The sequence below is a fragment of the Vanessa tameamea genome, chromosome 2 (genome assembly GCF_037043105.1).
Source record: "Vanessa tameamea isolate UH-Manoa-2023 chromosome 2, ilVanTame1 primary haplotype, whole genome shotgun sequence".
In the NCBI taxonomy this organism is placed as follows: domain Eukaryota; kingdom Metazoa; phylum Arthropoda; class Insecta; order Lepidoptera; family Nymphalidae; genus Vanessa; species Vanessa tameamea.
Window position 1 is genome coordinate 12,839,626 of NC_087310.1, and position 24,534 is coordinate 12,864,159.

The 24,534-nt window shown below is 32.3% G+C and overlaps 1 protein-coding gene and 1 non-coding gene across 2 annotated transcripts in view; both read right to left on the minus strand.

The window, feature by feature from the left end:
• Positions 1 to 5,752, minus strand: part of LOC113402133 (uncharacterized) — a 48,470-nt gene extending 42,718 nt beyond the window's left edge. The window contains exon 1 of the mRNA XM_026642287.2: positions 5,547 to 5,752. The gene's annotated coding sequence lies outside the window, so the exon portion shown is untranslated. The remainder of the gene's footprint in view (positions 1 to 5,546) is intronic.
• Positions 5,753 to 13,779: 8,027 nt separating this feature from the next.
• On the minus strand, positions 13,780 to 13,949 carry LOC113402155 (U1 spliceosomal RNA). Its single transcript, XR_003369197.2, has one exon. It is a non-coding gene; the product is annotated as a U1 spliceosomal RNA (small nuclear RNA).
• Positions 13,950 to 24,534: the final 10,585 nt, after the last annotated feature.

Here is a 24,534-nt window from a genome sequence, read left to right on the forward strand (position 1 = left end):
TTCTCCCCAATGGGAGAGAGGAGGCCTTAGCCCAACAGTGGGACATTTGTACGCTGTTACTTTACTTTTTTTTTATACAAACAATGTTACCTTTTTATAATATTACTAGATTGCATACTAATAGAGTTGCCATTTTAAAATAAAATGAAGGTTTATAAGATTCCAAACTACAAATAAGCGAAGGCAAGATAAGATGCCTGTCTCATTAAAGAAAATGTCAGTTTCTTTGTAATAGATTTTTGACCTTTACCTTTTGTTTCCACGTTTAAGAAATAATTTATGTATATTACAGCATCATTATTCGCCAGCTCGCACGTCTTAATTTAAGTTCAAAATCCATTTTGAGCTATACTGAACTAGTATGTTCTAATAACCAAAAAGTAATTAAAATATTTCTTATTCCCCTGTCTACGATAGGTTCGAGCTGGAAATGTACATATATATTACAATAGCATAAGATTGGAATCGAGCTTACGACTTTTATATAGATATACAGATGGATTTGTTTGTATGTAATATTCTGTATTGTAATTTGTCGTGTAACATTTAATAAATAGAAATAATGATTTGTATGTTTGTTTTCTATGCGTTCCTTAATCATTTTCCGTTTGCGATGAAACTTTGGTAAGTTGTTTTGCGTACGCCAGCGACGGTTCCTGGCGAGAAAAAAAAACAAGAATTTTTCTTTGCCTATATTGAAGGACAACAATACTATTGTTTTATGTAGATATATTGTACCCGTGCGAAGCCGGAACGGGTGGCTAGTTTATGCAATAAAAATTTACAAACAGAGGATGTGAATGCAAAACGGTGTATTCCTTCCGGAGGGATCGAGTCATGAGGGGAAGCGTCAATAAAACGAACATTACGTGATTCTTAAAATCGATTCACACTTTATAAACATGTACTCGAAGACGTCTCACTACTGGGTGAAAGCCTTAAGACAGGCTGGGAGTTGAATCCACTACGCGGCCTTAGTGCCGGTTGGTGGGTTTAAACATGGCACCACATTCTCAGTTAAAACCAAGTTTTTTGACAATATTTTCCGTCACAACTGAACATTGGATGAATTATAAACAAAAATATGCTTGTAAAAGCTCAGTGGTTTTGAGCCATCAAAACATGTGGGTCGTGAGTTCTACCTTCTACTGGGTTTTCTTGTCTTTACAAACAGTCCCGGAAAATATCGACAGCTAAACATACATACCTAACATTAATACCGTTTTGTACATAAGGAGTCTATATTCTATATATTTTATATTGTTATATAATATATGCAGGAGATTCATGCCTAGCATTTGAAATTTGTAACAAATGAGGTTATTTATGAAAGACATGCTTCCGCACAAACACTAACAAACACAAACATAACGCTACACAAACCTACATATAGATAATTTAAAACTTAATTAGTAACGAATTATTAAAACAAGGATATTTTAAAATAATTGAAACGGTAAAGATGTTCGTTAACAACTCGGAATGTCACCCGGAGACAAACTAGACAGGTTTCGACGAAAATAAAACTTAACATTTAGTTTTCATTTAAGATCGCTTTTTTGATAAGCAGATAGACGTGTTCGATTAAAAATAAAACTACGGTTAAAGCATTCATATAATTCTAAAAAACAGTAACTGACAAAATAGGTACGGTTATTATATAGGTACCTAACGACGCAACAAAATATTCATTTTATCTCCATGAGAATATTATCGTAATTAGACTTAATTTAAATTTATCTTATCGGTATTAAATGATTACCAATTATCATACTTTTTTATACTAATTACTTAAAAAAAAGTAATTTAAAATAACTTTTAACAAAAACATAAGATATATATAGAACATTGAAGTCTATAGTAATAGTTTTTATAAATACGAATATAAGATTTTAAGCGATGCGCTAAATTGTAATAACTCCTTCCAGCAACACAGTATTCCACCTGCCTACCTAGTTTATTTATAATGATTTTATATTATGTATTGCACAATACGCATATATCTGATATCGTAAACGGCGTGCATACGATGCAGAAGAATATTCAATATTGAACAAAATTGCTTCACTTTTCCAGCGACGTATCTCCATTTTAATCTATTTTTTTTTATGTAAGTACTGAAACTAATCGTGAATATAAAATTGGACCTTTTTATAGCGATTTTTCAGTAAGATTACATCTTTAGATACGACTTCAGTGTGCTGGATTATCGACATAAAGTTGAGAGTCTGAATCGTCTGTCTGTTCAAACAACGGTGTTTGAACAGTATTGTACTACAATCGCGAGGTATTTATCGAGAAGGGATTAAATGCCAATACCTGTAAAGGGCAATAACGGACCAATGGCCTTCGGCTTCCGCAATCCTGACATTTATATATAAACAACCACTACAGCAGACATTCTGAACTTAAAATAAATCTATCATTGTTAAAGTTATTTTATTTTCATGGATTATTAAAAGCCTAAAATGTCTTAATATAATAAAAATAGTCAATATGAAAATGAGTAAATAAATAACCTATTTTAAATTTACTTACTTACTTCCGTTAATCGTTTATAAATTAAAACCAATCTAGAATCTAGATGCATAAGACAAGACGTGTTAGACAAACGTCATTATGACTCAATCAATGACGAATCATTTAAAGAATAGGTTAAAATATAGATCCGCCTCTAGGAATTATCATAATATTCGCATTTATACATATAGCAGTAAAAAAGGATTTCGTAAAATTTTGATTTCACAGGTCGCTACATACCCCTTTTCAACGTAACGAAACCAAAACAAATCAAAATGCTTTCGGTAAAAGACAATTGTTTCGCCAATTCCTCAATATAACGTTTTAAAATTTCTTCACATGAAGCCGCGACGCTATGTTTAATATTAACAATAAATACCACGTATAATGCAATTCGTGATTATAACGATTCAGTCTCATTAAAGTGATATTAAAGCGTAATGATTAGACACAATTCAAAGTTCCCAAACGTGGTTTATGTAAGATGACGAATCTTGTTAAGAACCAGCGGCGGCCTTACCCATTGCGAGGCTCTGGGCGGTATGTCTTTGCGAGGCCTCCTGTCCTCGGTGAAAAGTATGTATGTGATTCGAAAGCAGTCTGGTTGTTTGGTTTAGGTATTTGTTATGTTTGACGAGATATGATAAAGTTATACAAATTAATAAAATTTGTGTACTTTTAAAATATTTTACATCGAAAGAATTACAAAAATAATAAATAAAGAAATTATATTTTTTTAAATTGATGTTTTTGGCGTCTTCCTTAGACTAAAATCTTTAATTAAAGCATGGGCCGAGAACTATGCGATTAAAAAACTGATCTTCATGTGTTTCGAGGCGCGATATTATCAATTATGTTCTGAATTAATGAATTAGTTAACTAATTTTACTTTAATTAACTGTTATTTTATAACCTTAATAAATAATTGGGGATCAAAAACAAAAGTTTTAAATAAAAAATCTATTTCAATTTTGCTTGGATTTTTGCGCGAGGCCCCTGCAAGAGCGAGGCCCCGGGCGATTGCTCTGTTCGCCACCCCCTAAGGCCGCCGCTGTTAAGAACAGTGTATATATTTTTATGTATCATGAAATATTAGACATTAAAAAGGTCTATAAACTGTATTTGATTATTATCGCTTGTCCTTTTTAAGAGGCACAGACGCTTAATAAAACTGTGATCAAATTGTTAAGCGTTAAGGTTCTATATATAATATCATTAAAACACCAATTAATATCGCAAATACATTCCTATTTTATTTTAATATCACGGGATTTCGTATTCGCTTATAGGGTACAATTTATTAGTGGTGACTTTGATCCAGTATGGCTAAGTTCTTTATTGGATGATCCATTTTGCTTTAAATAATTATGATGAATATTTACGTTATTCCAATAAGCCTCTAATAAATGAGGATCCTGAAAATTGTCAAGTTCGCAATTAAATTATATTCCGAAAAAATACGAAACGCCTGTCATTTATTGAAATATACACAAACATACATATATTTCTCTCTCTTTCTCTCTCCGATAAATATTTTTCGTATCTCATGAGAAACTGAAAGCCGAACGTATACTTCAAGTTGCAGTAAGCATTGCACAAATTAATCGACAAAATAAAAATAATCCAAACAGCAATTGCGATTAATAAAATTTAATTAACTTACCAACTATAGCTACCTCTTGAAAACATTTCATTTCGCAATTTCAAGCACTTATTTTTTCTTTGGAAACCTATATTGTGCATTCGTCAGCCATTTTAAACTGGTAGCCAATGAGTAACATCGCAAAAAAAAGCAAGTAACGAACGCGCTTATAAATAACTTTCAAGGTCAAATTATATTATTGTATATATAAAAGTGTAATTTATATCTTATACGACTCTTGTCATCGAAGGTGCGTGTATTCTATCCGTTAGTGGTTTCCGTAAACCTGATACGACCCATCAGTCTAGAAAAAAACTTATACATATATAAACGTATACATCCTGATCAGCAACTATAGTTTATTGGTGCAAGTTTAATAGTTCATTTATTTACCCATTAAGATCATTCCTATCTTAATCAACAACTTTCTGATGCTATTTAAAGCTATCGTGCGATGAATCATATTAGATTCTAGTAGCCATTTGCTACTTATCTATGAATTGACGTGTCACCGTTATTTATTATCACCGAACATTTCTATTGAAGATAAAACGCAAATAACTCGACTCCACTGATATCGAAAGGTTATTCAATGATTTATCCAATGAGCAAGATCAATAGTAATACATCATATTAGAAACAAAATCATTAAAATGTGGTAAAATTTAAATATGCCAATTCATTTTGTATGTTGTCTGATCGACTGGAAAGTCTTTTGAACGAAACTGAGGGTTTCTTTTTATACAATCGCTTTATGATTGCTGTCAAGGACCTTAAGGCCGTTACATTTTTTTTTCTCGGCGTAAGGGACTGTTGAATCACTACCTGGAAGTGAAGGGTTAACTATTGTAATAAGTCTTTATCACTATCGTATAGAAAGACAGTAAAACGGATGCCAGTGCCCCGGTGCAATATTTAATAAATTTGTCGTATACGTCGGTGATGTTTGTTATTTTAGTCTGTAAAAGTTAGAAACTTATAAGAAAATATCCAATTGAACATTTTTCAAACTACGAGGCAATTTGGCGTGATTGATGCCTTGAAATGTTTTAACAATTAAGATATTTTTTTGTTGAACAATATACTAAGTGAAACTTCTTCCCAAGCTCCGAATGTTACAATGTTTCGTAATAAAATATTATCCTTATATCATTCCATAGTTAAACATCAGATGATCAGAATACCCACCCACATAATACCTAAAAATGAGCACAGCCTAAAATTACTCGGTGTTTACGGAAAAAAAAAGTGATGGTTTGGTTCTAAATAATGGTTTTAGACAACGATGAAACATATCTTACGAATATAAAGTAAGAGGAAATAGAATAACAATACAATTGCGAAGCGTTTGTTTTCTGACCGAAAAGAATGCCTAAAAACATACCTTGATTGAAAAATAAACCGTATCCGAATAGGAGTTCCACAGCCCAAGTCACAATTAAGTTCAACAAGTAACAATCACTCACAAATACTGTTTATTCACGTAAATTGAACTCAAATCATAACAATCCAATCAAAGTGTAAGAAAACACGATACGCAACAATAACACGTCCGCCCTGTTAGCGCGCCAAATGGCGACTGGCCTGCCGCGTCAGGCACTCCGCAGGTTCGCTTTCATCAATGAACTATACCTGTGTTACATTGTCATACAATATGACTATTTTCATTGCTCTGTATCAACTATGAAGCTACATGTTTTTCATTAAAAACCAGCAATGGAACGACAACTTTCTAGTGAATCGATTAAAAGGCCTAAAATTATAAAGAAATTTGCAATGAATATCAACTGCATTTTTTAATTCCTGCTTTAATGTACCAATGTATTTGTAAGTACAATTTTGTCAACCATCATGTTTTGAGGCTTCCAGAGTTCAAATGTGAGTATTTTATAAGGAAGTCTAAGGGTGTGTAATTCTAATATACATATACACGTGTACGTATGTTCGTGAAAATTTCTTGCCTCGTTAATCTTGATCTCGGGAACTGATGACGATAGCAACTCCAAACCAATTTCATACGATGCCTGCAGCGTAATGAACACTAGCTACATAATTAGTTTTTTTTGTTAAACTAATGCATAAATATAAAGGAAATTGTCTTTATAGATGTGAAGTTTCATTTAAAAGATGATAATAAATACAATTTATCTAGAACGAAAACAGATTAAAAAAAAGGATGTTCATAATTATGGAAGTTGGTTCCGAGGAGGAAGTAGCCAAATTTGGATGAAGCCCTACAAATTGTATAGGACACAGGAGTCATTGTACTTTGAACATAAAAAGAAACATTTACTCCAACAGAAGACTCGTTTCTTTAAATTGAGTTTTGAAGATTTACAATATTGTTAAAAACCCTATTGTTATAATTATTTTGGGTCACTTTTAATATTATTTATAAATCTTTATATTTTAATTTCAGTTATTACAATATAATTGAAGTTAAAATAGTTTAAGTAAATACATACAATATAATAAAATGATATGGCACATCGTGCAGAAAATTATGATTAATGACATAATCAGTTCAATATACAACAAATATATAGTTGGTTAAAGAATTCTTACTTAATATTATAATTGAGAAAGTGTGTTCGTTGTTTTGTCTTTATTTCACGCAACACAGAGCAACAGATCGTTGTGATTTTTTGCCTAGATATAGTTTATGCACTGACATAGGTACCTATAGCTTTTCACGGAACAATTGCGGGCAAAAATAGTAATACTATAATACTATTTGATGTGTTTCTATACGTCACAGTGTAAAGTTATTTGTAATTAAATAAGTAACGGCTTGTAAATATACCACTGCTGAGTACCTATAAAGCCATTTTTTAGGGAGATTTGAAAGTTATTCGACTACGCTGCGCCAATACAGAATTGGTGAATATAGGCAGAATCGTATATGCTTTGTTCAAAATATATTCCTTTAACCTTAAAAATGGATTTTAATTTAAATAATGATTACTTTAACCATTTTTTCATATTTCATGGCACGTATGAATTTTACGACCGCATTATCCAAGTATCTTTTGTTAGCTTATAATTTATTTTTGCGGATGTACTGGAACGGGGTGTTGAATACTTTTGGCGTATTTCAGTGTCCCTGACCGCGTAACCTTGGGGACTGTTAACTAAATAGTGCGGTTTCACTATTTACTAACAGTTATCAACGATCACACTTCACAACTCGATGAAATCGTTAAAAATAATCGCTTCGTTAGAAATGAGGTGGGACATTATTTCGGTAATTTTACATTAACGCTATTCAGTTGTCAATGTTGGAAAGTATTGAAGTCTGTATCTTCACTTGTCTTATAATATACAAAAGTAATAAATTAACAACATAAAAACAAAAACAAATTCAAAAAATACTAATATTTCACCCTTAGGGCTAAATTTGCTTCAAATTTAAATGGGATCAAAAGGGAAGTACACTCCGAAATAAAAAAATAAATAATCTGTTTAAAAATGACAAAGTTCTGAAGAAACAAACATAAAAAAGTACTTATATAAATTAATTAACCACTAAAATTCATAAAAAATTAAGTGCTTATTTTTTGAGGTCTGTTAAAAAGAACCTTAATTTTCGGGTCTTTTTGGTAGAATCTATATTTCAAGATTAATTTTATTTTCTATGATGAGAATTCAACGGTATTTGTAAAAATCGTACTTTAAAAAAGTCTTATTTAGATTTTAATCAATAACGGTTAAATTGAAAAAAAAAGAAGAAAACAGAACAATTAAAATTGATCTAATTTTTTGTATCTAGTACTGCAGCAAAAAGAAGAGATGACAGCGAGCTAACAATTAGCCCATAACGAATGACCAAAAACTACTAAGACAAAAAAAAAAAACAAAACAATAACTTTAATATAAAATAATACACAATTTAGATACAGATAAGCAATTTCCCTATATCGCAACAAGTAGCACGATAATTGTAACTACAATGAATTTTGCAAATAGGAAATTACGAAACTGGTCCATATAGCGTAACATAAAGCTGCACACACGACTACTGGTTCAATCAATTAGCCAAACATGAGTTATTGAACTGATTGTGTCGATAACTAGTTAAGACTAGTTAAAATTATATTAAGCTAGCTGTCCCGATCCGTTCAAACTTCGTATGGATTCAAATAGAATTTAAGTATTTCTTTAAAAAAAAGGTACCTGGAAATTAATCGCAGATAATCTAAACCATCCAGAGGACCAATTAAAAACACACAATTTTTTTATTTAAATCGATTCCGCCGTCTACGAGATCAGTATATACGTATAGAACGTAAAGAATTGCATAGTATATATCTATATTAAAATTCGATAACGAAACATAATGACACATTCGAAAATATAATTCTAATATTTTTTTCACATTTCACATTTTTTTCATTAGCAGCCTGTAAATTTCCCACTGCTGGGCTAAGGTCTCCTTTCCTTTTGAGAAGAAGGTTGGAGCATAATCCACCACGCTGCTCCAATGCGGGTTGGTGGTATACACATGTGGCAGAATTTCGTTGAAATTAGACACACGCAGGTTTCCTCACGATGGTTTCCTTCACCGAGCACGAGATGAATTATAAACACAAATTAAGCACATGAAAATTCAGTGGTGCCTGCCTGGGTATGAACCCAAAAAAAAAAATTAACTTGAATTAATTATAAATATCGATATGATATTATTATTGTGAAGTCATATGTATGTCATTGTAATCTCTAAATTAATACAATGCGAAGGTATTGAGGAAATGAAAAACGAAAGAGTTGAATTGAATAAGTCTCCGTGTTCAATGTATCTCCCTATTATGTATAATAAAGAATGCTAGATACGGTAACTGTGTCACTTACTACTTTAGCATATAAAGTTCGTAGTCTAAAATAAAGTGGGTTTTCCTGCTTGACAATGGTAAAACGATCTATTTGCGCTGCGCAACTAAAAGTCGCAAGGCATTTAATTGAAAACTCTTTTAGTAGTATCCATTGTTTGCTATCTAAAAATCTTCAACAAATTTAATCCGATTTTTTTTTATGCTATTGAGCTAATAAGCCACCTGAGGGTATGTGTCACCACCGCTCATAGACAAGGGCGTTGTAAGAAATATTAATCATTCCTTACATCGCCATACGACACCAATCTTGGGAACTATGATGTTATGACCCTTGGGCCTGTAGTTAAACTGGCTCACTCAGTCTTCGAACCGGAACACAACAAAACTGAGTACTGTTCTTTGGCGGTAGAATATCTATTTATCTATCGTGGGTGGTACCTACCCAGACGGGCTTGCACAAAGCCCTACCACCAAGTAAAGTAAGTAAATAGTAAGATTGTGGGTTCAATCCCGTATTACAGACTTTGATAATTTTATGTTTATAATTCAATTCGTGCTCGGCGTTGAACGAAAACATTTGATGTCCTGCATGGGTAGGATGAAGATCTGCCACATGTTTATCTAACGACGAAATAAGAGCAGCATGGTAGAAAAAGCACCATTTTTCTTCTGCAGAGGGAACATGTATATACTATTATTTACATATTATAAAAAAAAAGTGAAATACAGCGGACAACAATAAAATCGTCTAACTGCGATTCCAATCGATATTATCACGTTGTCAGTTTTATCAGACGAAATTCTCTGAAATTCTATTGAGATCAATTGGTTTTGACACTGGTTGAACGATTGATATGAAAGTGGGCCTGTATAGGAATTTTTCCTCCGAGAATATTTATATATTACCACCTTCGTTGCAACAAATTGATAAGTGTCGCTGAATTTTAAATATCATTGAAGCCATTTTCATGACAGTTTGATTTGTATAATCTATTCCATTGAATAAATGCAATATCATTAGTCGTTTGGAAGTAAAATTAAAGTTGATATAATTCGGTAAGTGGTATAGTGTTGTATTATAAATAGTGCATATAAGTAGTGTACAATTATAGCCGGGCTAAATCTAAGGTTTGATTTTATCTTTATTCCCTCTTTGATTGGAATAGACTAGAGGCAGGAAAATGTTTGTCAGGTTTAGCAATCCCATACACGAGAAGATTAGTTTAGACAACGTTTACAATTATAAAACATATTGACGTATTTTTTTTTAATTTTAGCAATTTGTTTAAATAGTTTATTGATGTACAGCCTAAAAATTCAATCGTATCGATTGACCGAACAATAAACTTTCTCCGTTGAATAGGAAATTAATTCACAAAAGTGAAAGACCTTGTGCGGTACATAAAACATCCAGAGCACATTCGAAGCAACAACTGAACTTCCTAAGCACATAACAACGTAATTTGCATAAATGAATAGTCATTTACCTAATTTACCTTATGTAAATCTACTTATACACATTTTTGCATGTTTTTTTAAGTATGTACATGAGTATGAGAATTATTGCCGAATTAATAACGTTTAAATGTGTTCTAAAATTAAATAATATGCTATATTTGAGCCAAAACTATGTGATGAATAAATTTGTCTAATGAGGTTAAAGAAGACTTGTCAATTGTCACACTTACGCCTGTAAACATACACACGAACTAATTCGATAAAATGCTGCACGTTGGAAATGTTTATTTAATTTCCCGGTAAGCTACGTAGTTATTTAATTTCAAAAGAACACAAAAACGAAGAATGTTCTTCGTAGATTCGAAAAAAATATTTGATTAAATTATTTTCGAATCTCGAACGATTTTTGAAAAATTTTTGACAATCCGTTTTTAACTCATGAATATAAGACTAAATACCGATTCTCAGATGTCTCAAATCAGATATGACGTATTTCGATACGAACCTTTATCTACCATTTAAACCCTTTAAAGATGAATTTTGAAAATTCCTCTCTTAATACTTACATTATATAAGGAAAAGAAGTGCAAACATTCATCCTGTTAGACCCATTCGAGGCTGTGCGTTGTATGTCAGTCAGTAATTTTAAAAATGTATTAAGAGTATCATAGTGACTTTATGAATGAAAGCACTCCTTGGGAGTAAAGCGATCGCCTCTTACTACTTATTAATTATTTTGAAAATGTTGCAAGGAAAACGCTGAGTTTCCTCCCGCGGACAAAAGACAGACCTGAATAGCCTTCGATATTATCTTTTCCGAACTGGTAGTAGTTATAATATTTACAATAAATTTGTACATTGAATAAATAAACTGGAATTTAAGCATTGCCAAGTTCCAGTTTTTTTCAGTATCAGTCCGTATTGCCGACTGAAATGCTTAGTAATAACTTTTTAATGATCCCACCCGGGGTAACAATCTCGGCATCTGTGGAATTATAAGTTAGCCACTAAACTAACGAGTATTTCAATACTTAGTGCTGCATGTGCGAAGGCGAGGCGAGCCACTAGTTTTGAATAATTTTGTTTATTTTCCTCTGCACTAAGGAAACTTTACAAACATATGTATTGAAGGAAAATATAAGCGTAATTTCCTGTCACGACTTTTAAATGAGTAACATAAATATTTAATTCAATTCACAGTTTCACGAACGAGGAGGAGGTCACATGTTCAAAGTGTATGTTTATTTTTAAAACCGATTACTCAAAAACGGCTTTATTGCTTTGGACATTTTAACTACAAAACTATATCAATACATATAAAACAATTGAGATTTTTTATTAATTATATTTTTATGCGGTCTATTTGTTCAATTCGGGGCCGGATCTACCATATGGCTTTTTGGGCATTAGCCCAGGGCCCCGTGGATTCTAGGAGATTTAAGCGTATAGACAATAAGCGACTTTGTTTTATACTATGTAAAGATGCGATGGCTAGTCACGAATGAATATGACCGATTGAGTTATTTAAAGGTTTAAGTGATATCGTAAAATTATGATATCATAGCAAAAGTCAGCCACCTAATCGTAAAATATGAGGAACGATATTTTTTTAGGGTTCCGTACCCAAAGGGTAACCGTCCGTCTGTCCGTCAGTCAACAGGCTGTATCTCATGAACCGTGATAGTTAGGCAGTTGAAATTTTCAAAGATGATATATTGATGCTGTAATAACAATATTTACGGGGTCATCCAACAAACCCCATACGGCAAAATTTATTTTTTTGCTCGTTTTTGTTCGATATAGATAATGACAACAGACTGACGCTTGAAATATTCACAAAAAAAATAGTTTATTCACTTTAAAAATAATTAATTAAATTAAAGTAAAATAAATATTCAAGGGGGTCTCCTATTTTTTTTTATGGCTATGGTTGGCGGACGAGCATATAGGCCATCTGATGGTAAGTGGTCACCACCGCCAATAGACAAAGGCACTGTAAGAAATATCCACCATTCCTTACATCACCCATGCGCCACCAACCTTGGGAACCAAGATGTTATGTCCCTTGTGCCTGTGATTACACTGGCTCACTCACCCTTCTAACCGAAACACAACAATACAGAGTACTGTTATTTGGCGGTAGAATATCTGATGAGTGGGTGGTACCTACCCAGACGGGTTTGCACAAAGCTCAACCACCAAGTTTTTTTTTGCCGTCTTTATTGATAATGGTACGGAACCTTTCGTGCGCGAGTCCGACTTGCATTTGTTTTTTTTTTAATCTCAACAGCCTTTGCAGTTTATTAGTTTTGTTACTAATAGATATATATTAGACAATATATAACGTAGATTGCAACTGAAAGATAATGATTAATTACCCGGCCTACTAATAACGACTGTTTATTTTTATCTATGTCAGTCGGCAACACACGGCTCCATTTCCGATTTACATAATAATATCGTTTCGAAACCGTTCGATTACAATTATGCGTTAACCGTTTTAAATTAATATTTTACAAATGAAACGTGCACAATCGCAGATAGAATATACGTTAAACGTGACAAGTTTAACATTAAGATTAAAAATAAGAGAAAATTATATATTGTTGATATCAAAATTCTTAGATTTTGACAACAATTATTATTAGAGATGCTATTTAAAAATCTACTAAAAATAAGTAATTTCAAGAAATATTAACGTTATATTAACTAATTGCTTAATTCTTTACTGCCTCTTTCAGTAATTAGGAATTGGTATTTTTTAATTTATGACAATCATAATATGAAGATGAACGCATATCGAAAACAATGGCGATCATTTTTATATTTTTTTAACTGAAACTTAACGAATACTTTATTTCAAAGAAAAATAGATTAAAAAAAATATTGAATTTGCCCATTATCTGTACATAGATACATGATACAGTGTAATTTTTATTCAAATAAGGATTGAAATTTAATGTTTGATTAACGTTATTTAATGTACACAATCTTAAGTGTTTATTCCCCAATCTACTTCAAACTAGAAAGCGTGCTGTGGGAACTATTGTGTGCTGGTATTACGTTAAATTTAGTTAATGTTTCGCCATATGAAACCCACAGTTTCAATGGCCATTGCTGGCATAATTTGACCTAAACGTGGTAGGGCTTGTTACCCAAGAAAATGTAAATCGTATTCAATTATATTCATAACTTCACGAAATCTGCATTTACCAAAATTAATTTTAATATTTTATTGCGCACGTGCGTTTATGTTCGAAACGTTAACACGATTTAATGATTAGAAGTAAATATTAAGCCGGTAAATGTTACAACATGGTTATTAATAATGGGAGACGGCGCATACACAGTCCCCATAACCAAATATTACGCGTCCGAGTTATCCACATTAGGGATAATCGCAAAGATCAACCCCCCCGCCGCAGTGCAATGGTCGAATCTCGCTCTGGGGGAACCGCCTTCGTGATCACGGTGGCCCCCTACCTACGCCAGGTAAGTATGCTTAAAACATTTTGTTACAGGGTAGTCATGTTTCGTGTAAAAATATTGCTAGCGTGATGTAGACTTTTTTATTAATCATACAACGCCATCTAGCGAATGGTGTGAGAATTTATTTTAATATGTACTTGCGAAAGAGCGATTTCATACATTAATTTATTACTGAGTTTGAAAAAAATATACAGAATTAATAAATTAAAACAATTCTAGTATATAATATACTCTAATCTGTAATCGGAATACTGTCACGTTCACGTTTGGTTAAACTCCGTATAAATTCGGTTGACACAGAACACACTCGTAGCTAAAATTATAGTCATAAAGTTTTAATATTAAAACTTTCTACAATATCAAATAATAAACAGTCGAGAAATTGTGATGGAAATTACGAATACAAATTTCTGAACGCTACGAAAGAATTCTTAACTAAATTGAATGTGTCAAAGCTGCTGGAACATTTATGTAGTAGGAAAACTGAAAAAATACTCCCTTGTACGTGACGAATCCGCTCTTTTTTCAGCGACTGTTCGGAATTTGAAACGGTAAAATTCTGTAAAGTGATTGCCAGCAACGAATTCTATTAAAATTACAAAGCAATTCTTTTTCTACTCTGAACTTATAATACACGATTATTAAAGATTTGATTGTGTTAAGTTATTTTGTATGATACCAAAAGAAATTCAGGATTAAAATTTTAAAAGCCTCTGTTTCTTGTTTTGTGATAGTTTTCTTGCTTTCAGAGGTTTTATTGCCTTTAATAAAATACTAAATTAATACTATATCAAACATCCGGGATAAAATTCATAATCATTTTAACTCTCATCATCAACATCATTTTCTTCCCATAATGCTAAACGTGATCGGGTAAAAAAACGGTAAATCTTCTTTGCTATAACATCATAATATGTTATCTCAGTAACATTATATCATTCGTACGTAATTGATATGTTAATGATATTGAAAAAATAAATACATAAAATATTACGACTATTGTTTTTATTTAATATAATTTTGTTGAATGCATTAGACTTGGAAATGTTAGCAAAAAGTTACAGCCTGCTAATGTTCACCAGCTAGACTACTAAGGCCTCTCTTTTATAAATACATATATGTATAATATAATAGATTTGGAGATTCTTCAACCGCGTCCTTCTTGGCTTATCGACTATGCATGACTTTTTAAAATACTACACTTCTGAACAATAATGTTTAAAATTGGACGTTTTTTATCATATAGCATTATACATAAAGCCACTTTAAAAACTCAATGTAATTGCGCCATTAAAAACGAATTTTAAATCACTGGAGCGTAAAAATGTACTAGGCAGGTTTTTCTACTTACTGAATGATTTTATATAATGAATTCACAATGGTTTTAAGCTAAGAGTATATTTCAATTTATTTTTTCATACTAAAATTTAAATAATGTTTCAGTCGAGTCGGCTAATTTATAATGCTGGAGATCTCGAGGGCCCGAATCCAAACCTCGAGCTGAAGTGTTTCAATTAAGAAACAACACCCCCGTGCTTTGGGAAGCACATAAAGCCGTTGGTCCTGAGCCTGAACTCTCCGTTCGTTTCGGATATGCCGTTTTACCGAATTATAAGAATTAGGGAATTGTGAGTGCATCTGTGTTTATGATGATACAAGATAAGTCACATTATTGCAGATTGTTTTGTATCTTACAACTTCCGGTATTTTTTGTCGAAGTATAGCGTATTCTAGTCAAACATAGTTTTCCATACTTAAGTTATGGTAAATTAAGTTCCAATTTACATTAAATTAACTTTGAAGTATAATCTTTATATTATAAATAGATTAAATAAAATATACAAGTGGCGACTCTCCCAATTTTGACTGTTATTCCGCCCATATTGTTAAAATGCATTGATTGTATATGGAACCATTCTCAACTTATAATATTCAATTAAATAAGAATTAATAAATTGGGTTAACGATCGACGAAGACGAAAATATACACGGAACACGTGAATAATCTACGACTGATCTACCTTTATTCTGATTAAAGGATAAAATTACTGATTTAAATTAAAATGGGTCCGAACACCTTCAAAACGTCAATCAATCGAAAAAAAGGGATCAAAATTCTCCTAAACTCACAATTGTCGCCAATAGAGACATCAAGAAACATATTACACATACTAAAAATAAGGTCAAAAAGTTATCTCTTTCTCCTAGAAGTCGGTTAATAAATCTGAATATGGTTTATACTAAGGTGCTTAAACACTAATTCAGAAGTTCAGAACGGGGATTTCTAGTATAAATCACTTGAACTCAGTTTTCCCGAGCTCGTAACTAAGAAGAGCTCTCGGCGACTTGCAGTCTCCGGCCTTGATAGCCTGCATTGCATAAATCGTTTAAATGCAAATAAAATATTCAGTGTTTAATTGTTTTTATAAATCAGAAGAAAAAAATCGATTTTAATTGATACTTTTTTTTAATAAATTTTTTGAAGTTGCTTTTTGACTTATTTTGAAAAAAATCTAAAAAAAACGCGATAACTCAAAAATGGTTCACTTTTGCATTATGCATATGGGGGTTAAAATTATCGCAAATGGTCACCCCTATAACTTCCTAACGGGAATACGTCGAATTACCAATAACCCTGTATAATGAAAATGAACAATTATTAGTTTAAAATAAAATTAGAAAAAAAGGAGAATACCCATTGAACTATAGGGCCTTTTATAAATAATTGTTTGGTATGTCAGCGATAGTTGACGCTACACGACTTAGGTTGATATTTTGAATAACTTTAATTATAGATATAAATTGCAATATATAATTGTGGTTGTTTCTGTAACACTAATAATCATTAAACAGCAACTGAGGTTTTTTGAGGATTGTTGTAGTTTGTTAATATATTTCCTTTCTAATTATGAAACAATATAAACGAATGTCACGTCGTTTTTTCGGCGGGAGTTAAATAAGTCAAATTTGTAATTTAGAGTTACATACTATACTATTTGCCTACATACTCAATGTAGGCTACATTGACTCAGTAAGCTTATCTTAACATAATGCTCGAGACAGCATCGTTTCCGAATACAATACCAAGAAATAAGTTCTGAGTTATTTCAAGATATAATCCATAGGTATTTTTTCATCGAATTTAATTGGGACTATTAAAGATATGAATACGAATAATGTATTAAATATATAATAATAAACTTGGTTTACTGAACTTGCCTTTTTTGAAGTCGCCTAAACAAGGAACGAAGCCACTATCCATAGACTTCATAACATATGTACGAACTATAAAATCTATTTCTACAATCTCTTTACAAAGAATTACTTTATAAGTAAAATATCAGAGATTTCAAATTGGTCATTCGACAATATTTTCCAGTGCAGTACACGTCAAGGTAATTTTTTTTACTTGACGCAGTGTGGTAAGCCATAGCAAATGGCACTTAATTATCTGCAATACAAGCCTTCCGTCACTATCCGTCCACGCTTGATCTAGCAAGGGGTCACGGGCGTGCGACTTGAGAATTACATTTATTTTTTCATATACGTTTATGTCCCTTACAAGCATTGGTCATTTTTAAATACATTTTGGATCATTTTGTTGGTAAATATAAGGATAATGAAGACATATGTTATTCTATAGCTAACTAAAAAATCTTTTAAGTCAATAAATATAAAACTTATATCAGAAGATTTATCGTGTTATATTATATAAATAGATGCGCTTGCAGTGTCACCGACTTCAAATTATAATAATATTGGAAACACATTTCAGAAAAGGCTTAAAATCTTAATAATTAAAAATGGCCACGGATCATATAGTCACGTAGGCGTTGCCTTCATCACCCACGCAAATGTTAAATAAAATGAAGATACCTATGTACCTACAATTTAGAGGAATTAAGAAAAAATAGGGATATATTTTTCCAACGAAATTCATTTCTCAGAATCTGTTACACTATACTTACGAATATATATATATATATATTAATCCTACTTTCATTTACATACATCATCATCTTCATCATCATTATCAATTTAGCCGGAAGACGTCCACAGCTGGACAAAACACAAGAAATTTACATTTACGAAACATGTTTACTATATCATTCGTCCGTCGCCTCTGAGTATGTACGAGAGCTACTGAATGAATTTTGATAAAATGGTGATTGCTCTTTCCGAGCAAAATGTACGAGTTATTAAACTTACCGCACATAATGACAGGTTTCCTAGCAAACAGCCCTACAACTATCCCCTAAGACAATAAAGTCGCTTGAGTTATATAATTTAGAAACGTTTTTATGTCATAATAATACCTTAAGGTTGAGGGTAATTGATACAGGATTACGTTGAACATAATCGCGTCAACGTAATTGGATCGTGTCTCAAGAATATACCGCCCATAACGGCGTCTTCTTGAGCCGAGCTTCTCGTTTTACAACGTGTTTATCTTTGCCCCGGCGCATAACTTAACTCGAGTCTTTTGCTTCGTTAGTAACTATTCAGATCGTTTCGTTGGTCACAAAAGCGCCAGATAATCTGTAAACATTTGATGGATCAAATTTGTTTGAGTATTATTCTTGTAAGCCCTTTATCTGCATACGTAAATACAACCTTTGCGACATTCAAGACACTGATTGGTTTAGTTATAACTGGATTATATTATAATGTTATTTAGAATTCAAGGCCATATTTCTTCTAGTCATATCGTTATCGGTGTAATGTTTCTCATATATGTATTCTGTATTTATGTGATATTTGTTTTTATTATAAAATCTGGCCATGACAGTCTTCAAATATTTTCCAGTGAAATGAAAATAATAAATTGCCGATTTAAAGTGTGTTTTACGTTTACGATAGATGATGGTTATTAGACGCAGATTTATGGTAGAAAAAGTAAAGAAAGATCTATTTTATTTACCTTTAGCGTTCGAGAAAAAATGTCAAGCGAAGACTATTACGCATCATAGCAATTCAGTATGTGAATCGTTAAAGATTCGTATAGATCAATACAATTGTATTAAGCATCTATTTATCTTAGTAGGCTGGACCAAATAAAACAATACCACATCTTAGTAACGGATCTGATTTTCCGTTATTAATTTTAATGTTCTTATCTATAGTAATATTAGAAATGCGAGGGTAACTGTCTGTCTGTCTGTTGCTCTTACATGGCCAAACCACTGAACTGAAAATTGATATTTGCTGTGAAACAAGCTTGAACACCGAGAAAGGACCTGGACTTTTTATGCATAGCCCCTGACGACCAACTCTTAAAACATGAGCGAAGACGGTGTCGACAAATAGTTATCTATATCGTCTCCAATACATACCTTTCTCCTTTAAGCATTTTTCAATATTCCTTGTAATTTCCGATTTTGCGATCCACACTTAATGAAAATGATGATGAGCCGAGATGGCCCAGTGGTTAGAACGCGTGCATCTTAACCGATGATTTCGGGTTCAAACCCAGGCAGGCACCACTGAATTTTCATGTGCTTAATTTGTGTTTATAATTCATCTCGTGCTCGGCGGTGAAGGAAAACATCGTGAGGAAACCTGCATGTGTGTAATTTCAACGAAATTCTGCCACATGTGTATTCCACCAACCCGCATTGGAGCAGCCTGGTGGAATATGCTCCATACCTTCTCCTCAACGGGAGAGGAGGCCTTAGCCCAGCAGTGGGAAATTTACAGGCTGATTATGTTTTATGTTATGTACTTAATGAAAATGGTACGAACTACGAAACATAGAAATCGTTTTACTATTGCTAGTGTTATTTTCAAACGGCTGCATTTTAATTCCACGGCATTACGAGCGTCCACGGTTCGAAAACGTGGATTCGTGTTATTAAAATTGTTTCTCCTATTGTTGCTTCTACTATAATTTATTCTCATCTGTAATGAAACATTACAAGTATTTTTCGAGAAACGTAATTGAACTTCAGAGTAACATGGGCAGAATTTAATTTACGTTTTAGTCGAATTCAAGAACTTTTGGTAGCAAATTACAAAAAGAAATATTTCTTGGAAATCATTGGAATTTCTCCGCAGTATAATCTTGTACTTGATACTTGTAGCTCCGGTACCATAAAATTATCATTTTTGGAGCGAAGTTCTTTTCAACAATTCCCAATTCAACAAATTCTGTAGTTCAAATTCCTGTTTTGAATTATTAGCAAAAGAGCAGAATATTATATGCCTGTGGATTTATTATATTAAACCAATTCTTAAGAGCATAGTTTGTCAGCGTGGGAATTTATTTTAGAACACACACATAGGTACTTCCCAATAATACACTTGCATTGTGCAGTGTATCGTACGCACCCCCTAGACAATTAGTTGCTTGTTTTCGTTGCAACGAATAAATTAAATTTTCATTGCGCGTTCATAACGTAGGATTTATAAAAATATATTTATTTACGAGTAATGTATTAGCTATAAGGATGTCACTCGCAAACACAATTATAAATTATTTGTTAGCATAGGGTGCGGTCAGAGTGCATTAAGATGCCTCATATACATTATGATTTTTATTGATTCTACTGCTCTCCTCTAACTAAATTATTATTTTCTGGATATTTTAAGGTTGGTAGGTATAACGAATTAGGGCGTTAAGACACATTAAATAATCACTTACTTAAATTTTATAAATAAAAATAATGGAGGTAAATATTAATCAGTTTTTTTTTAATTAACTAAAGACATAAATCTTCTTGGTTAAACAAGTCAATTAAAATTATTTTATATTACACAAAAATCAGGGGGGCGGCCCGCTGACGGTATCTGGTCATGAAAGGTACTAACTAAGTATAGCATCAGTACAAAATGGAATGTATATCAACCGTTTTTGCTTAGCACTATGCACTATTTTAATTAAGCATTTAAATAATTAGGAATTAAGCAGACGAACTAAACGACATGAGTTTGGGTATGAGTTGGCGTTTGTTTTAAATTTCGTATTAAGAGAAAAAAATAAGCAGGATAGTGCAAAAATTACATTACATTCAGGTTCATTCGGGTATTCACTATGTTCATCCTTATAATTTTGTACTTTTAATTCGACATTAGGGGAAAATAGTTACCCTTCGTACACTTTTCAGATTTTATTTTTTTAAGATGTGATTAATTGTCGTATTTACCTAGTTTATGTGCTTAAGTGTAACAAATATATTATAGTTTGTTACAAAAAAGTCCAAAATTTTTATGACAAAAGGTTAAAGGGTTATAGGCTTTTTTCTACAGAAAATAATTGTACGAATGTACCCCACGTATTGGTATGGTAGGGGTACGTTCGTACAGTAAATGCGGTAAATTCGTACGCCATGGGTTAGATTCATATAGGGTAATTAAAAAGCCAATTAAAATCGTTCAATTTTTATTAATTATTACAAAAATATTTATTTATCAAAGAACTAACTTAATAATATGTGACTTGACTAATAGTCGATAAATCTTGAAAAGTAAAAATTAACAATTGCATCCCACGACACTCGCGCCCCACCCTTATGCTAACTTGTCTATGTGTGCGTAGAAGATTCGCGAAATTATAAGACTCGGCTCGAAATAAAAACTGACGTGCTCCCACCTTGAGATCTGGGGAGGGACTGAAAATTTATTGACAGCGATGTCGAATAATAAGTCAAAACCGTCAAATGATTTTCTCCATACTAAAAAGTATGGACGACGAATGCCAAAAAGTAAGCAATATTTAAATAAAAATTACTATAATATTATGTGATATAATAGAAATTTAACACGGTGAACTTATTATTTACACTTTTGTGTCCCCATTTAACCAAAAATACATGTATAAACTAGCAGCTAAATAGCTTAAAAAACGTTAATAGAAAAGGTCGATTTCAGTGTTTGGAGTGATGTTGACGATGAATTTACTGAGTTATTTATACAAATTTTATAAATATCATGCGGTGAAACTTGAGATCTATCTATTAAGATACTGAATGTTTTTTTTCATCCATAATCAATGCTCCAGTTTTAAGATATTTCGAAAACAGTAAGCGCTATTTAGGCGTTCCGCAAGGACTGTCCTCTTAAGGCGGTCGGTTGAACGACAATTACATTGACATTTTGCAGCACCATCTAGCGGCGAATTTCGACAAAGAGAATGGCGTAAAAATATTTGCTTATGAATAAAACAAAATTTCTCTCATTCATGGTAATACGGCAAAGGGGTCGCTAATAACATTAATTTATTACTATTATACTATAATCTATATAAAATATTACAAAAACATGAAAATCTCACTTGTCGCGTCAATAGTCGTGAAACTTCAAAAGAGAACTACTTAGACATATAATCCTAACTAAAATTATAAAGGCGTAAGTTTGTATGTAAGAATGTCTGTTACTCTTTCACGCAAAAACATCCAAACGGATTTTAATTAATCTTTAAAATAATATATCTTATACACCAGAATAACACAGGCTATAATTTATAAAGATATTCTGTAAATAATTCTTGACAACCAACCCCTAAAACGGAAGCAAAGCCGCGGGCGAAGACTATAATTATAATTAAACTAAAACCTCCGAAACGCGCAATCAAATCGCGCCTTTTATCAAGTTTGATGTATATTGATGTGGTATTTTTTTCACTCAGGCCTTACATCAAAAATATCCTCTCGTATATTAACATAGATAGATAGATTTATCTTTTAATTCCGTCAATGTTAACACTAGTCACATGATTGCACAACGGTCATTTGTGGACATTATTTTTTGCGACAGTTCTACAAATGTCGCAATAAGTTCGAGGTTTTCGCAATAATCTAGCCGGTAATATAATTATTTGTTATTCTACTTACGCAACTAAGTTGCAGGTACAATCAATCTTGTATTATATATTACAAGGAGATAATTAGCACAGCTGCTTTACATATAAATGTGGGAAATGACATTACAACGATTGTTCAATGAATTGTGTTATATTTCTACGTATAGAAATGATTACTTAGTAATCATTTCTATACCGTCGATATATTTGTTTTTTCATTAGAGGTTTCTCGTATCTATTTGATCTCGTAAATATTTGATGTATTTGTGGATATTATTACACGCGAGTGAAACTGCATTTAACTCGAATATTAAGACAAACGCAAGATCGGAACGCAATTTATTTATTTACAATATGAAATTCACACTTGTCAAGTCAATATTATGAAGCGCATGTATTTATATAATATACTAAAACCTTCTTGAAATGTTTTATGCATATTAAGTATTTATTCAGTTAGGCTTACAAACAAACATCTCCTCATTTAATTATTAGTATATATTTATATAACATCGGGAAGACATAACAGTTACATTTACAAGTAAAAGATAATATCTATGTACTGGTAGTAAAAACATGATATCAATATAAAATAACCAATAATTATACAATAGTTCGCTCTGACTTCGCATGGGTAAAATAAGAACAATTATTCATAGAAAAAAAATCTTGAGTGTACGCAGATCAAATCACCAAAGTTTCATCACAATCGGATGGATTGGTTTAGCAGAAATGGATGTTTGTATACAACATACTAACATCCATTTTTATTTATATAGAGAACTCAAATCACCTCTTATTATAATAATAATTTGATATACTTTGTGAGCTGGAGCGATGTGAAAGACATCCATTGATACAGTCGCCTCGAAGCAAATCATTGCGCAAGCGCACTGCATGAGTCAATGGCGTTTGCTCGGCTAGTTCAGTTTTGTATTAAAGTAACGCAAACTAAGTGCGTCGACAAGCAGTACAGTCATTCAGATATATACTCTAGGTTCAATAGTATTAGAGTACACATTTGTAGTTAGGGGTTTAGTATCTCTTATGAGTTACTTATTAACCTCGGATCGAAATAGCGGATCACACAGCGACAGCCTTAATATCCATCTAATCATGCCAAAATAAAACAAAGATAAATTTGTGTATTCGTACCACCTTTACAAAAACCAGCGTACAAATTTTATTTTATTTCCGTCACCCTATATAGAGCTCAATTGTCGACGCGAATATTCACTCCATTGAAATGTAACTATAAACCGACAAGTGGACGACAACAGGTTTTGCCATTTCTGTAATTTTTCATATTGCAAATATAATCAACCCTCTGCACGTTGTACGATTAACGCAGAACCGCGAACACGCTACGACAAGTGAAGTGCCGTCATTAGAGTTACGACGGAAAAAAATGCTCTGTCCATATTAAAAATGAATTGGTCTATAATGTATAAAAGTACAGAGATGGTTCAGGTGTTAGAACACGTGAATCGTTAGTATTCGAGGGCAAGTACCACTAACTGTTTCTTTGTACATATACAATTTATCTGGGAATATATATTTATATTTAGGTTTAATGACAGCATTTGTGTGAGTTTCACTTGTTGTAATTCTGCAAATATTTTCCAAGCTGAGATTGTTCAGTGAGAACAGGTGAATAACCTAAAATTGGCAAATACTGCTGCATCTCGTGCCCAGTGGAATAAGCTTTCTAACCTCTAATCTCTATATAAAAAAGAGAGGATGCCCCTAGACTGAGCTACGTTTTTTAAAATTATATCCAGTTATTTGTACTGAAGCGG